The sequence below is a fragment of the Lygodium microphyllum genome, chromosome 14 (genome assembly GCF_053477565.2).
Source record: "Lygodium microphyllum isolate KBCC chromosome 14, Lygodium_microphyllum_v1.1.10, whole genome shotgun sequence".
NCBI classification, from domain to species: Eukaryota; Viridiplantae; Streptophyta; class Polypodiopsida; order Schizaeales; family Lygodiaceae; genus Lygodium; species Lygodium microphyllum.
In genome coordinates this window covers 25,098,744-25,112,865 of record NC_141148.1, presented here as the reverse complement: position 1 = coordinate 25,112,865, position 14,122 = coordinate 25,098,744, and the positions used below count along the sequence as shown (strand labels likewise).

The window sequence follows — 14,122 nt, the reverse complement described above, 5'->3', positions numbered from 1 at the left end:
CAGCATGTCCAACTTTATAGATTGTGACAGCATGCTTCAACTTGTGGTATGAACATTAGTTAAAAAGTTTTACATCATTTATTAGATCAAGAATGCATTTTATTATGTAGAATTGTGACAATTTGTCTCTCTATATTATAAGAGAAACCAAACACACGATGTCTTTTTTGATATCTCCCCCCAAACCACGCAGAGACCCTGTCATGAGGACATGTATTTTTGAAACCTCACTTAAAATGTGGATTAATATTTAATTACATCGTTAAGTAAATCTTGTAGATGTGAGGTGTAACTAGGGTTCGAGTAAATTTACAAGCCTTGGACCCAAGGAAATCATAGGATGCCAAAGGCAAAAGTTACTACAAGTTATGCCACACAAGCACTTGGTGGTATCTGCTGCAAGTTGTTGGCCTAGGTCATTCATTTAGCCATAAGTGTCAATTGGTGATACTAGAGAAGTGGCATTTAATGGTACCTAACGCCAATCTGATTGTCAAAGATGGCGCAGAGACACTCAAGAATGGAAGTTGCCTAGCCAATTTAATTATTGAACGGTCATATTATTTTTCAGGGCACCGGAATAATTATTAGATTAATTTTCAATATTTAAAGATTGAAAATTAATATTCAATTATGGATAATGCTGGAAAAACCATTTGAGAAGGTTGTCACTTGTCAAAAATGCCCATGCAAGAGTGAAAAAGTCTTTAGAGGCTAGAGAGAGGCATTTTTAGTGTATTCAACCTACAAGAGAAAGGAAGGAGATTCTGTTAGTCTGATTTGCAGCCATTGGAGGACCTTCTAAGGCAGCCAGGGGCAGAAGAAGACCAATCAACAGCAAGTGACGGCATCTACAGGCTGTTGAGACAAGGCACCAGCAATAAATGACCGATTTTCTTTAGTTCTTTGCATTAACAAGCAGTTGAGATAGGACAACCAGCAGCAGTAAATGACAATTTTTCTTCAGTTCTTCGTGAAGAAAGTCTGAATTTTCTCTCTCCTCAGCATTCTCTCTCATCTCCCAGCCATTCAACAACCTTGCTCCAAAGATTGCAACATTGAGATCACTAGAGACTGAGAAATTTCCGATTTCTCTACTGCAAACCCTAATCTGCACAGCAGAAATTAGGGTTTAGCAACACCCTTGGGAAGCGTGCCAAAAATTGGAAGCTCCAAGACTTGGATTCAACAAGGTTGAAGCTGTTTTTAGCCTATTCAAGTGGAGGGACCAACAAATTATTGAATTTGGGGCATTCTCTATCTCCATCAAAGCGGGTGAAGGCCAATTGATTGCCCGAGTCAAGGGACAAATCGGATTAAAGACTTGCTGGTCATTTTGAACAACAAGGGGAGTTGGAATATTGAAAGGGATTGGGAGAATCCCATTGTACATCAACTTCTTCTTCAATTAAGTTAAATAAATACCAAAAGGGGCGCCAGTTTTGGGGCCAATAGGGTGTCCAATAACCAAGATTATATGATAAAGTGTACTTTTCAGTTTTGTGAATTTGATAATTGCTGTAAATAGTGCTTAATCAGGCTATTTACCACCCTATCCGAGAAGGAAGGTTGGTTACATGGTTCCATTGCCGGGATACCACTCAATCCCTTGATTTGGTGGGCTTGAGGCACCTGATTGCAAGCCAAAGCTTTGTGCTAGTGCTGATTTTTACTCTCAGCTGAAAAATTACAACAATATGTCTTCATACAATGAGATGGACTCAAGCAATGATGATGCCTCTCAGTATGAACGTTCACATGGGAATGAAGAAAATGCAATGCCTAACCTTGGACAAGGCTCAAACCATGGACAGCAAGCTGAAAATGTTGCTGTTGGGCAAGATGCACGGGCCTTCAAGGCATAAGGAGGCTGATGACCAATAAAGTGAAGAGGAATTTGATGCCCAGGTCAAGAATTGGATGAGGACAACAGCAAATTTCTTTGCTGAATTGGCAAAGGATCCTCAATTTACCCGATTTTTGAATGCCCCAAAGAAGGACAGCAAAGGCAAGAAGAAGAAGACGTCTTCTACACCTTCGGGACGACAAGATGCACCAAAGATAATGCCAACCCCTTCATTTGAAGCTCCCAAAAATGCTAATGAAATAAAACAGTTGGCACCTACGGGGCAAGGAATGCAAATGCAAGGCCATCACGAAAGTGCCAATCCAATGGATTTTGGACAGCCGGGCATGCATACTATGATGGGACAGCCAAGATATTTTGGTGGAAGCACGATTTTTCATGCTATGGTGGACAAGGACCGCATACAGGAATGTATGGCACAAATCCCTAAAGTATGCAGCAACCAATGCATGGTGTGCAAGGCCCAATGTATTCGGGTATGGCTGGAAATATACAAAACCCTATGTATGGCAGCATTGGCTTGATGCTTGGGACACAAAGTAGCATGCTTGGTACTGCATCTGCACCCCCGAATGCTTGTGGGGCTCAAGGAATGAATGTTGGTCCCGTTTGGTGTTGGATTTGATGTAAATTCAGCAAATGCACCCTTTTTGCAACAGCCAATGTATGACAACTTGACACCCAAAGGGCCAGCAAAAGACTATGATGAGGGTGAAAAAGCAGTGAAGTTTGAGTCCTTCAGTGGTGTACAAGATAGGCTGAAAGCTTTGACTTTCATTCAGCAGTTTGATGGAGCCTATTCAGGAAGGAGACTTCACGGAGTCCTCAAAGATTAGAAGGAAAAGATGACTTCAGATCCCGTGCTTGTGTTGCCCGATCTAAGAAAGTCATTCATAGTTCAATGTGATGCATGTGGTAACAGCATTAGGGCTGTTCTTATGCAAGATAGTTGAGTTGTGGCTTATGAGAGCCAAATTCGCCACGGTGCAGAAAAGAATTTGTTGGCCTATGAGAAAGAGCTCTTGGCTGTAATTCATACACTCCCTACGTGGAAACATTATTTGTTGGGGGCTGATTTTCCAATGCAGACAAACCATCAAACTTTCAGGTACTTTCTGACGCAGACAAAGTTGTTAGAGAAGCATATGAGTTGGGAAAATTTTCTCTATATGTTTCATTTTCAGATTGTACATATTGATGGTAAAAAGAATGTTGTGGCTGATGCACTGTCACGTAAGCCACAAAATTTCAGCCGTCAACATGGTTTATCACACTAAGTTGGATGCCATGAAATAGCAATATGTTGCTGATTCAAACTTTGCTAATGTTTATGATCAGCTTTGCAATGGCCAAAGGCATGAACACTTTATGCTAAAAGATGTATTTCTAAAGATGCATGGATGACTGTGTGTCACAAAGCAATTAAGGCCTAGAGTTATCACCGAAAGTCATGCTCCTCCATAGGCAGGACACAAAGGTATTGATGCCATGGTCAAGGAAGTGAAGCATTTCTTTTGATGGACAGTTTTCTAAGCTGAAAGTGAATGCACAAAGAGTTGAGAGCAGTAGAGAGAAAGAGTGAGCACGACACTTGATGTTTAGTACAAAAGACTAGTGTACCACTTTTAGGTTTTGAATGTATATCAAGCACAACAAGTGAAGGTTGTGTTCACACCCGAACATGATAAAAGGTACGGTGAGCCTTTATTTCTAACAACCTCCCACCTAAAGGCAACATGCTTGAAGGTAGAGGAAATAATCAGCTAAGTCTATGTATGTACAAAGCTAAAAGACACAAATACTATCCAACCCCCATCATCTGGTGGCAATGAGCAAACCGCTCAACTAAAAGACCCTTCGAAAGAAGGTCTGCAGGGTAATCATCTGTATGTACCTTGACAAGTTCAATGCCTTTGCTATCAAGTACATCCCTGATAAAGTGATAATTCACCTGTATGTGCTTTGTCTTTGCGTGAAAGACAGGATTCCGTGCTAGCATGATAGCACTCTGACTGTCACAGTGGAGGATAAAAACCTCTGTAATCCCAAGCTCTCTCACCAGACCTAAAAGCCATAAAGTCTCTTTGCATACCTCTATGACAGCCACATATTCTGCCTCTGTAGTAGACAATGCAACACATTTTTGCAGCCTAGATATCCAAGAGACTGCTCCTCCTATGAACATGAACACATATCCTGAAGTAGACTTTCTGCACTCAAGATGGCCAGCATAGTCGCCATCCGTGAGACCAACAATAGATGACATCTGCTTACCAAAGCAAATACACAAATCCGTTGTGCCTTTTAGGTATCTCATGATACCCTTCACTGCTTCCCAGTGCTTTTTGCCAGGATATGCCATGTATCTGCTAATCACTCCCACCGCAAATGCAATGTCAAGACGTGTAGCAACCATAGCATACATCAAGCTACCAACAGTTGAAGCATAAGATATCTTGGCAATTTCAACCTTACCATCATCTGATGTAGAGCTGTCATCTGCACTAAGTTTCACATATGGAAGCAATGCTGCACTAATAGCTTCCCCCTCCCCCCCCTCCATATTGAAACATTGCAAAACTTTCGTAATATACTCTTGCTGTGACAGATAAAGAAGACCCTCTAATCTATCTCTAAGTATACACATGCCAAGAATGTGATTCGTCTCACCAAGATCTTTCATATCAAAGCTATTGTGGAGACTCTACTTCAAGGAGTCCAAGGCATGAATATCCTTGTCTGCAATTAGCATGTCATCCACATACAATACCAAGAGAATAAGGTTGCCATCTGCTGCCTTCTTGGTATATAAGCAATGATCAACTTGAGAATGATGAAATCCCTAAGATTGTATGAATGTATCAAATTTGTGATACCATTCGCATGGTGCCTGCTTCAGCCCATACAGACTTTTGTTGAGTTTACATACCATGTGCTCTTTTCCCTTTGCAACAAAACCATCAGGCTGTTGCATATAGATTTCCTCATGCAAATCACCATGTAAGAAGGCGGTTTTTACATCCATCTGTATGAGTTCCATGTCCTCAGATGCAACCAAGCACAAGATGGTTCGCAAAGTAGTCAGTCATTTTGACTACAGGAGAAAAGATTTATCAAAATCAATTCCATGTTCTTGCTTGTACCCTTTAGCAACCAAGCGTGCCTTGTACTTTGGCAAAGAACCAGAAGTGACTTTTATTTAGTAATTCCATTTGCAGGGTAGCACTTTTTGTCCTTTTGGTAAATGTACCAAATCCCAAGTGCCATTCTTCATGAGAGATTCCATTTCTGATAGCATTGCTTTTTGTCATTTCTTACTATCCTGTCTGTCCATTGCTTCCTAGAAGCATGACGGTTCACCACAATCTGTTAACACGACATAATCAACCACATAGTTTACACCAGGAACAAATCTATTTGGCTATTTTTGCACTTTGGTCAACCGACGGACCCAGTGGTCAAAATTTGCTGGCTGTTCAGCCTGCAAATCTGCATTCACAGCTTGTTGTTTTGCAGGTTCAGCATGCTGTAAAGCTGGTTCAGGTTGTTCCAGATGCACATGTTCTTGCTGAATTTGTGGGACATCATGGGCAAGATCCTGCTAATCATTTTCAACATCATTCCCTGCATTTTTAGGGGCATTTACAGCATGTATTTGCTGCTGTCTAACAGGCATTCTTTGTTGTCCTATTGGTACATCCTCCCAAAATACAACCCTTCTGACCTCCTCTACTTTTTTGGGTGGTTTGTGCATGCAGTCTTCCTGGAAGATGACATCATTGCTACGTACTACTTTTCTTTTCTCGAGATCCCATAATCGATACCTCATCTCACCTTCATCACCATATCCTACAAAAATATATTTACAAGACTTTGGCTCAAGTTTGTTGCATTCTTCCTTGCGTATGTGCACAAATGCCTCGCATCCAAACACTTTCAAGTGAGCATACGAAGGTGGCTTGCCCAACCACGCTTCTTCAGGGACTCCCCTCCCCCAAAGATCTGGTTGGTGGCCGATTAATCAAGTGTACGGCTGTCCTAACAACCTCTGCCCAAAAACCATGGGGTAAAGCAGCATGTGATAGCATTGTATGGACCTTGTTTTGAATGGTCCTATTCATACGCTCTGCAATACCATTTTGGAGCAAATTAAGAGGGACAGTAAGCTCCCTTTTAATCCCTTTGCTGTCACAAAAGTCTTGAAAGGCTTTGGACACATATTCCCTACCATTGTCAGAGCGAATGCATTTTAATGTCTTGCTAGTCTGATTTTCAGCAAGTGCCAGGAATTTTTCAAATTTATTCAAGGCCTCGTCTTTGTGACGGATTGGATAAACCCATACTTTGCGTGTGGCATTATCAACAAAGGTAATGAAATACTTCTTCCCCCCTAAAGATAATCCTAGCATTTGACATACATCTGAATGTACCAACTCTAAGGATGAAGACTTTAGAGAGATTTTTTCTGTGACGTTTGAGCATGTTTACCATGAGTACAATGATCGCACTGTTCAAAATCAACATACCTCAAAGACGGTAAATAACCCAAACGAGAGAGCACTTTCATTCCAAATTGACTCCTGTGTCCCAATCGGCTATACCACAAAGAAACACTTTGCTACTCAGTTATGGCAACTAGATGGTCATGCACACTAGATACATGTAAAGGATACAAGGTATCACTTTTGGACCCCTTGGCAACAATGTGAGAGCCCTTACAGATTTTCCATTTACTATCCCCAAAGCTGGTGTGACAACCTTTATCATCTAGTTGCCCTGTGCTTATCAAGCTCTTCTTAAGCTGAGGTACATGTCTCACATTATGCAAAACAAACACATGCTGAAATTCCAGTTTCACACTGCCAATGCCTATAATTTTACATGCAAGGTATCTCCCAAGTGGACAACACCACATACACCACCATTGTAGTCAGAGAACCACTCATGATGTGGTGTGACATGAAAGGACGCACTCGAATCAAGTATCCAAGTGTTCATATCATCCTCAAAATCTGCAATCAATGCGTATGCATCCAAAGAAGAAGTAAGAAGTATATCACCATGACTGTCATTATCATGAGTGACTACATTAACCTCTTCTATTTTCACATTGCTCTTTTTGGCAGGTTGGCTGTCCTTATTTTCAGACTTGTTGGCTTCATTGTTTTTGTTTTTGTCCTTCTCTTTCTTCAGTTGACCATTTGTAGTGCCCTTTTTTGCCACAATGATGGCACTCCAAATTTTACCCACGAGATTTGCTATGTGCTCTATTTTCAAAACTGCTCTTATACTGAAATCTGCCTCTAGTGTGATGCATTTGAAGACTTGTTTGCTGAGTTATCCTGCCTATTGAGTTCTTCCATCAGCAAAGAACTCTCCACATCAGAGTATAACAGCTGAGCATTCGAATTACTCAAAGTTGTCCTAAAAGTATCCCAACTTTCAAGTAGAGTGCATAGCAAGAAGATAGCTTTGAAGCCTTTATCAATATGGAAATCCAAAGCAATCAGCTGACTGAAAATTGAGTTAAACTCATTCAAATGTACAGACATGGCTGTACCTTCTTTCATGCGAAAGTCCATCAGTTTTTTCAACCAATAAACCTTGTTGGCTCCACTTTTCTGAGCATACAATTATTCAAGCCTTGCCACATTGCATATGCTGAATTCAGCTTCTCAATGTTAAAGAGCGAGTTGTCTGACACTGAAGAGCTCAACGGTAGAGCAAGCAAGCTCCTCCAAGTCATCCCACTCATCTTGTTCCATGTCTGCTGGTTTGATTCCCTTTGTTTTGATGGCCTTTACATGTTTCTTCTACACCAAGACGTTGTAGCATTGTTTTTGCCAAATTGCAAAATTATGTGCACCCTCAAGTTTCTTAATATGCAAAAGACTACTGCTGTCATTGTTTCCAGCCATAATTTGCAGTCCCAAATTGACTAACCAATCACCAAAGGCAAGCCCAAATGTGACACAAGTGACCATAGTACACAAGAGTACCAACCAGCAATGAAAATCCCATGATTGCAGAAATTTCAGATGTGCAAATAGATTTTCAGAATTAAAAAATGTCATTTGCTGCACTCCTCAAGTAATTTCTGACACATTTACAGACCAAGCCACCAGTTACATGTGAAATCCCCATAATTTCACTGCAATTTCTACTCCAAAGGCATTCCCAAGCAATCAAAATCCCCAAAATTTTAGGGGATAATCCGTTCAGATTGCATCAACACACGTACCCAAGTGCATATACCAAGCAATTTTTGCACAAATTGATGAAAGTCTGCAAAAGCCCCAAATTTCTCGAGTTTGGTGTGCACAAATTTCAGTGAAATTGAAGAAATTTCACTGAAATGTGAAAAGCCCCAAAATTTCACAGGAAAATGTGCACCGATTTTGCAATTTCTGTGTCAAATTGTCTGCTTCTACATTAAAGTCCCCAAATCCAAGAAAAGCCCCAATTTTATTGGGCAATTTTGACTTTGTGCCTTTGCGTGTGAACGCTCGGTAAAGTAACTGCTGAAGTTAAAGAAATAAAAATTTGATGACTATCAAGTCAGGTTCGTGACCCGTCCGGTCACAGGTGACCTATCGAATAGGTCACCACCTGTCCACGTGAGTCGTGAGCCCGTTTGGTCGTCGCATCCTGCCGTTTCGTCTACAGCCAAGTCGTTGTGTCCTGTTGTTTCTCATCGCGTCTGCCCATCACCATCTACACTGGTCGCTTGCTAGTCCCTGACTCGCCTGCAGCGTGTCGTCTACCGCCTGTCCACGTGTCGCCTGCAATGCCTGCGACCTGCTGACTAGTCCGACTACTACCTACTGGTCGCCTATTACTTGCTGGCTTCGAGAAGCGTGCACAACCTATGCTCTGATACCAATTTGATGGATAGTTTTCTGAGCTGAGAGTGAATGCGCAAAGAGTTGAGAGTAGTAGAGATGAAGAGTGAGTACAACACTTGATGTTTGGTACAAAAGACTAGTGTAACACTTTTAGGTTTTGAATATATATAAAGTACAACAAGTGAAGGGTGCGCTCACACCCAAACACGGTAAAAGGTACGATAAGCCTTTATTTCCAACATCTTTTATTAGCCAGCTTTGAGGCATGATGTAGAACAGTTTGTTAAGACATGCATCATATGCTAGAAGAAAAAGCATGATACGCAAAAGACGTCGAGTTTGTTGCAGCCCTTGCCTATTCCAGATAGGCCTTAGCAGAGCATTGCAATGGACTTTATTTTTTAGCTTCCTAAGACACCTACAGGGAATGATGGGATATAGACTATCACTTGCAAGTTTAGCAAACAAGCCCATATCATTCCGATGAGGAAGAAAATAAAGGCTGATCATATGACACGTTTATTTTGCAGTACATCTTTAAGTATCATGTTATGCCAGAGTCGATTATTAGTGATCAAGACCCCAGGATGATCAATTTATTTTAGAAGGAGTTGTTTAAGAATATGGGTACCACGTTGAAATTCTCATCATCCTTCCATTCCCAAAAAGATGGTCTATTTGAGGAAGCAAATTCCACTGTGTTAGATCTTTTGAGGTGCTATGTTTCAGACCACAAGACAGAGTGGGAGCAATATTTACCCTTGGTTGAGTTTGATTACAACAACACAGTGCATAGTCCTACGAGCAAAGCTCCATTTGAGTTGGTTGAGGGTGGCAAGAAGGTACCACCTATTTTGCAAACTAAGGATAAGATCTTTGAGACTAATCACTATGTGGAAAACTTGGATGTAGCCTATGTAAAGATAATATATGCACTTCAGGAATCGCAAGAAAAGCAAAAGAGGGCAACTGATCACCACAAACGTACTTTGCAATTTGTAGAGGGTAATTATGTATTGATGCGTTTTGAAAATGCAAAGATGAGAAAGATGAAAGGAAGAGAAAGATTGTATCCAAAGTTAAGTATGAGATACTATGGGCCCTTCCAAGTGTTGGAGAATATCAGCGATGTGGCATATCGGCTGAAATTACCTCCACATTGGCAGATACACAATGCCTATCATGTCAGTTTGTTGAGGCCTTTTTATGGTATGCCAAAGGATATGTTTGCTGAAATTCAGCTTGAGGTTGAGGAGCTAGATGAGATTTTGGTACCCGAGAAGGTTTTGGCACATAAGGGAAAAAAAGCCAAAGGTAAAGTTTCCAAGAGATACTTGGTGAAATTTTAGAATTATTCATCAATGGATGCCAAATGGATGGAAGAGGATGACTTCGCAGACCATCCTCAGTTGTTGCAACTTTACCTAGATGCCTTTCAGTTAGAGCCGACTTTAGTTCGAGCTCCATCAGGTTCAGCAAAGCAAGGGTCCAAAGTATTGCCTAATGCTCAAGGGGGAGGTAGCACTTTCACTCCTTCAATTATGGACAGCTCTCGTATGTAGTGGATCTTGGATGTATTCAACATGCATCCAAGGTACTGTGCTGACAGTATGTTTGCCATGAGGTCACTACTGAGTGTACTAGTCATTGTGAGATGTATGCAGATGAGTATGAGTTTCACCCGAGCATTGAAACTATACTTTTCCATCAGCTTATGATCAAATTATGCTCAATTTTCAATGGTTTACATCTAGTTCCATGAACAACAATATATGTTATGATGCCATTGATATTTTAGCCATGGTTTATGCTTGGTTATGCTGTGCTATGGTTTGGTATTGCCAGATGAGTTGAGCTCATGAGAAATAGACATGTCACATGATAATCTAGCAATGTTTTTTTTATAAGATTCTTTGTGAGTCTTATGGTATGTTATGATTGGATAGTAATTTTCAGCATGTGTTGGGCATATGGAATGGTTGAGCAACAATGCACAATGTTGTGTTAACTATAATGCCTTGTGGAAATTCCAATCCACTATTTTGCTTTTGATGCATTTGGCAAGGCCATCGTGGACGATTACAAGGATTTCAAGGGGGAGGGCTATCATGAAGACATGTATTTTTGAAACCTCACTTAACATGTGAATTAATTTTTATCACACGGTTAAGTAAATGTTACACATGTGAGGTGTAACTAGGGTTAGAGTAAAATCACGAGCCCAGGACCCGAGAAAATCATGGGATGTCAAAGGCAAAAGTTCCTATAAGTTATGCCGCACAAGCACTTGGTGATGTCTGGTTCCAGTTGTCAACCTAAGTCATTCATTTGGCCATAAGTATCAGTTGTGACACTAGGAAAGTGACGTTTAATGGTATCTAACGCAAATCTGATGGTCAAAGATGATGCAGAGACACTTGGGAATGGAAGTTACCTAGCCAATTTAATTATTGGCCAATCAGATTACTTTTTAGGGCACCGAAATAATTATTAGATTAATTTTTAAAATTTAAAGACTGAAAATTAATATTTAATTATGGATAATGCTGAAAAAACCATTTGAAAAGGTTGCCACTTATCAAAAATGCCCATGCAAGACTGAAAAACGTCTTTAGAGGCTGGAGAGAGGCATTCTTAGTATATTCAACCTGCAAGAGAGAGCAAGGAGATGTTACTAGTCTAATTTGCAGCCGTTGAAAGTATTTTGAGGCAACCAAGGGTAGGAGAAGACCAATCAACAACAGGTGACAGCATCTACAAACTGTTGAAACAAGGCACCAATAGTAAATGACTGATTCTCTTCAGTTCTTCCGAAAGAAAGTCTGAATTTTCTCTCTCTCAGCATTCTCTCTCATCTCCTAGCCTTTCTACAGCCTTGCTCCAAAGATTGCAGCATTGAGATCACCAGAGGCTGAGAAATTTCAGATTTCTCTACTGCAAACCCTAATCTGCAGCAAAAATTAGGGTTTAGCAGCTTCGAGAAGCATGCCAAAAATTGGAAGCTCCGAGACTTGGACTGAAGCTGTTTTTAGCCTATTCAAGTGGAGGGACCAGCAAATAATTGAATTAGAGGCATTTTCCATCTCCATCAAAGTGGGTGAAGGCCATTTGATTGCTCGAATCAAGGGGCAAATCGAATTGAAGACTTACTAGTCATTTTGAACAACAAGGGGAGTTGGAATACCGAAAGGTATTGGGAGAATCCCATTGTACATCAACTTCTTCTTCAATTAAGTTAAATAAATACCGAAAGGGGCGTCAGTTTCAGGGCCAACAGGGTGTCCAATATCCAAGATTATATGGCAAAGTGTACTTTTCAATTCTGTAAATTTATTTATTGCTGTAAATAGTGCTTAATCAGGTTGTTTACCACCCTATCCGAGGAGGAAGGCTGGTTACATTGCGACCCCAGCCTCATCCACCTCTCCAAAGAGCAGTTACTAACTTTTTCAGTGTAGCTGAACCCCCACCCTACAATTCCTACTGATAGACATCATCAAGGGACATCATCATGCAGCATCACAATTGACAGATCTATAGCATTACGCAGAGCACGATGCCCTAGAGTACCTACTCGGCAACATAGGCATGCCCATATGAGTCACATTTGCATCACAATTGTACATTAAAGATGCAAATTGGCACGTTGACTCGGTCAGAGATAGCTTGCAGAGTCTTGGTGGATTTCATAGACTGAGGGGAGATACTCTACACTCATTTTAATCTCTTTTTCCAACTTTTTCAGTTTTCCATACTTCTCATTCCAAATCTACCATGTAGGCCTACACATAAATTTTCTCTCTTCTTCTATGATGAGAGATGATGATACAGTTGTATTGGTTATGGTCTCATAGGCCATTCTAGCCCTTTAGAGATGCTACTAGATCTTATCTTATCTCTTCTCTCTCTCTCTCTCTCTCTCTCTCTCTCTCTCTCTCTCTCTCTCTCTCTCTCTCTCTCTCTCTCTCTCTTCCCATGGAGTTCCGTCCGCCATAGCCTCCTGGTCACACACGCAAGCTTGATACCCAACAGTGGTATCAAAGCAAGATCACAATTTCAGCCCATCACATCTCTAGCGTTGCCACTCTGTAAAATAGTCTGCTGCTACGGGGACCTACCTGTTCCTGTGGTTGCTAGAAGAAAAAAAAAGAAGGAAAAAGAAGAGGATCTCTAACCTATTCCTGTCGCTTGACCTATCTTGTCAACGATCTACAAACATGTATTGTCTTGGCCATCGAGACCTTGTCCGTCAATCCTGTCACTTTGCCCGTGTTCCCTATGCCCTGGTCAGACGTGTCAGTCTGCCCCAACACATGCCCCATCAACAAGTGGCACCAGTCGTCACATTGCTTGCGTCAAGTTGTTTCTCAGCCACATGCCTATTGCCTCCAGTCCAACCAATCATCATTCAGCAGTCTGATCAATCTTTTCTCCTCAACTTTTAATCATAAAGTTTCAATTATTTCTTAAAGGGGACAATTCACATGTAGATTGGGATATTTCAATTTCTATTGAAATTTCTCAAATTTCTTAACCAAAATTTGGGAGCTCAATTGTGCTCCAAATTTCTTTAATTTCCTTGATAAAGTTTGAGACTTTTCCAATCCGAGTCTACTTTCTTCAAATTTCATCATCAAAAATTGGTGTCCTTTTTCAATTTGAGCTCTCTCCATGGCATCTACCATCAAGATATCGAGATATGGCATCACAATAAAAAACTCTCAAGCATTGGATTCTCCATTTGGAAGACAAAGATTTAGCTCATACTTATACAAGAAGGCACATGGAGAGTCGTCTCCACTAGCGAATTGGAGCACGTTCGGGACAATGCACAACTTTATCAAGAATGGCTCAAGAAGAGCAAAAGTGCACTTGCCATCATCGAACTACCTCTTTGACAATCTTCTTCACCTTGATCTTACAAAAATGGCAAAAGAGATATGAAACGATCTTCAAACCACATTTTGGGAAGATATCAATAATTTCCAAATTATTTGTGAGGATGCAATTGTTTAGTATCTCCTACAATCCTTCGAAGACTCTGAAGCAACATCTCGATCAGTTAAGTCTTATTTACAGAAAATTAACCACTCTCGACAGTCATCTAGATAATGATGATAAAAAGGTTGTACTTCTTAATAGCTTGATTTAAAAAAGCACAAATCCATGAAATCATAACAGCTCTCAAGGTGGCTCAAGAGATGAAATATGAAGAAATGGTCGCCATCCTTTTGGATGACAAAAGGTGCGACAAAGGTACTAACATAACATCGACAACCTTCTACACCAAGAAACAACCACCCTAGTGTCGATATTGCAAGAATATTGGCCACACTATTGACCAATGCTACAAGAAGAAAGACAAGCAACCAGACTAATAACACGCCCAATATGCCACTACTAATATATT

At 40.6% G+C, this 14,122-nt stretch overlaps 1 protein-coding gene across 2 annotated transcripts in view; it reads right to left on the bottom strand.

Moving 5' to 3' along the window:
- The window catches only part of LOC148025425 (calmodulin-binding transcription activator 3-like), a 163,365-nt gene that overhangs the window by 114,913 nt on the left and 34,330 nt on the right, over window positions 1-14,122 (bottom strand). The window lies entirely within an intron of this gene.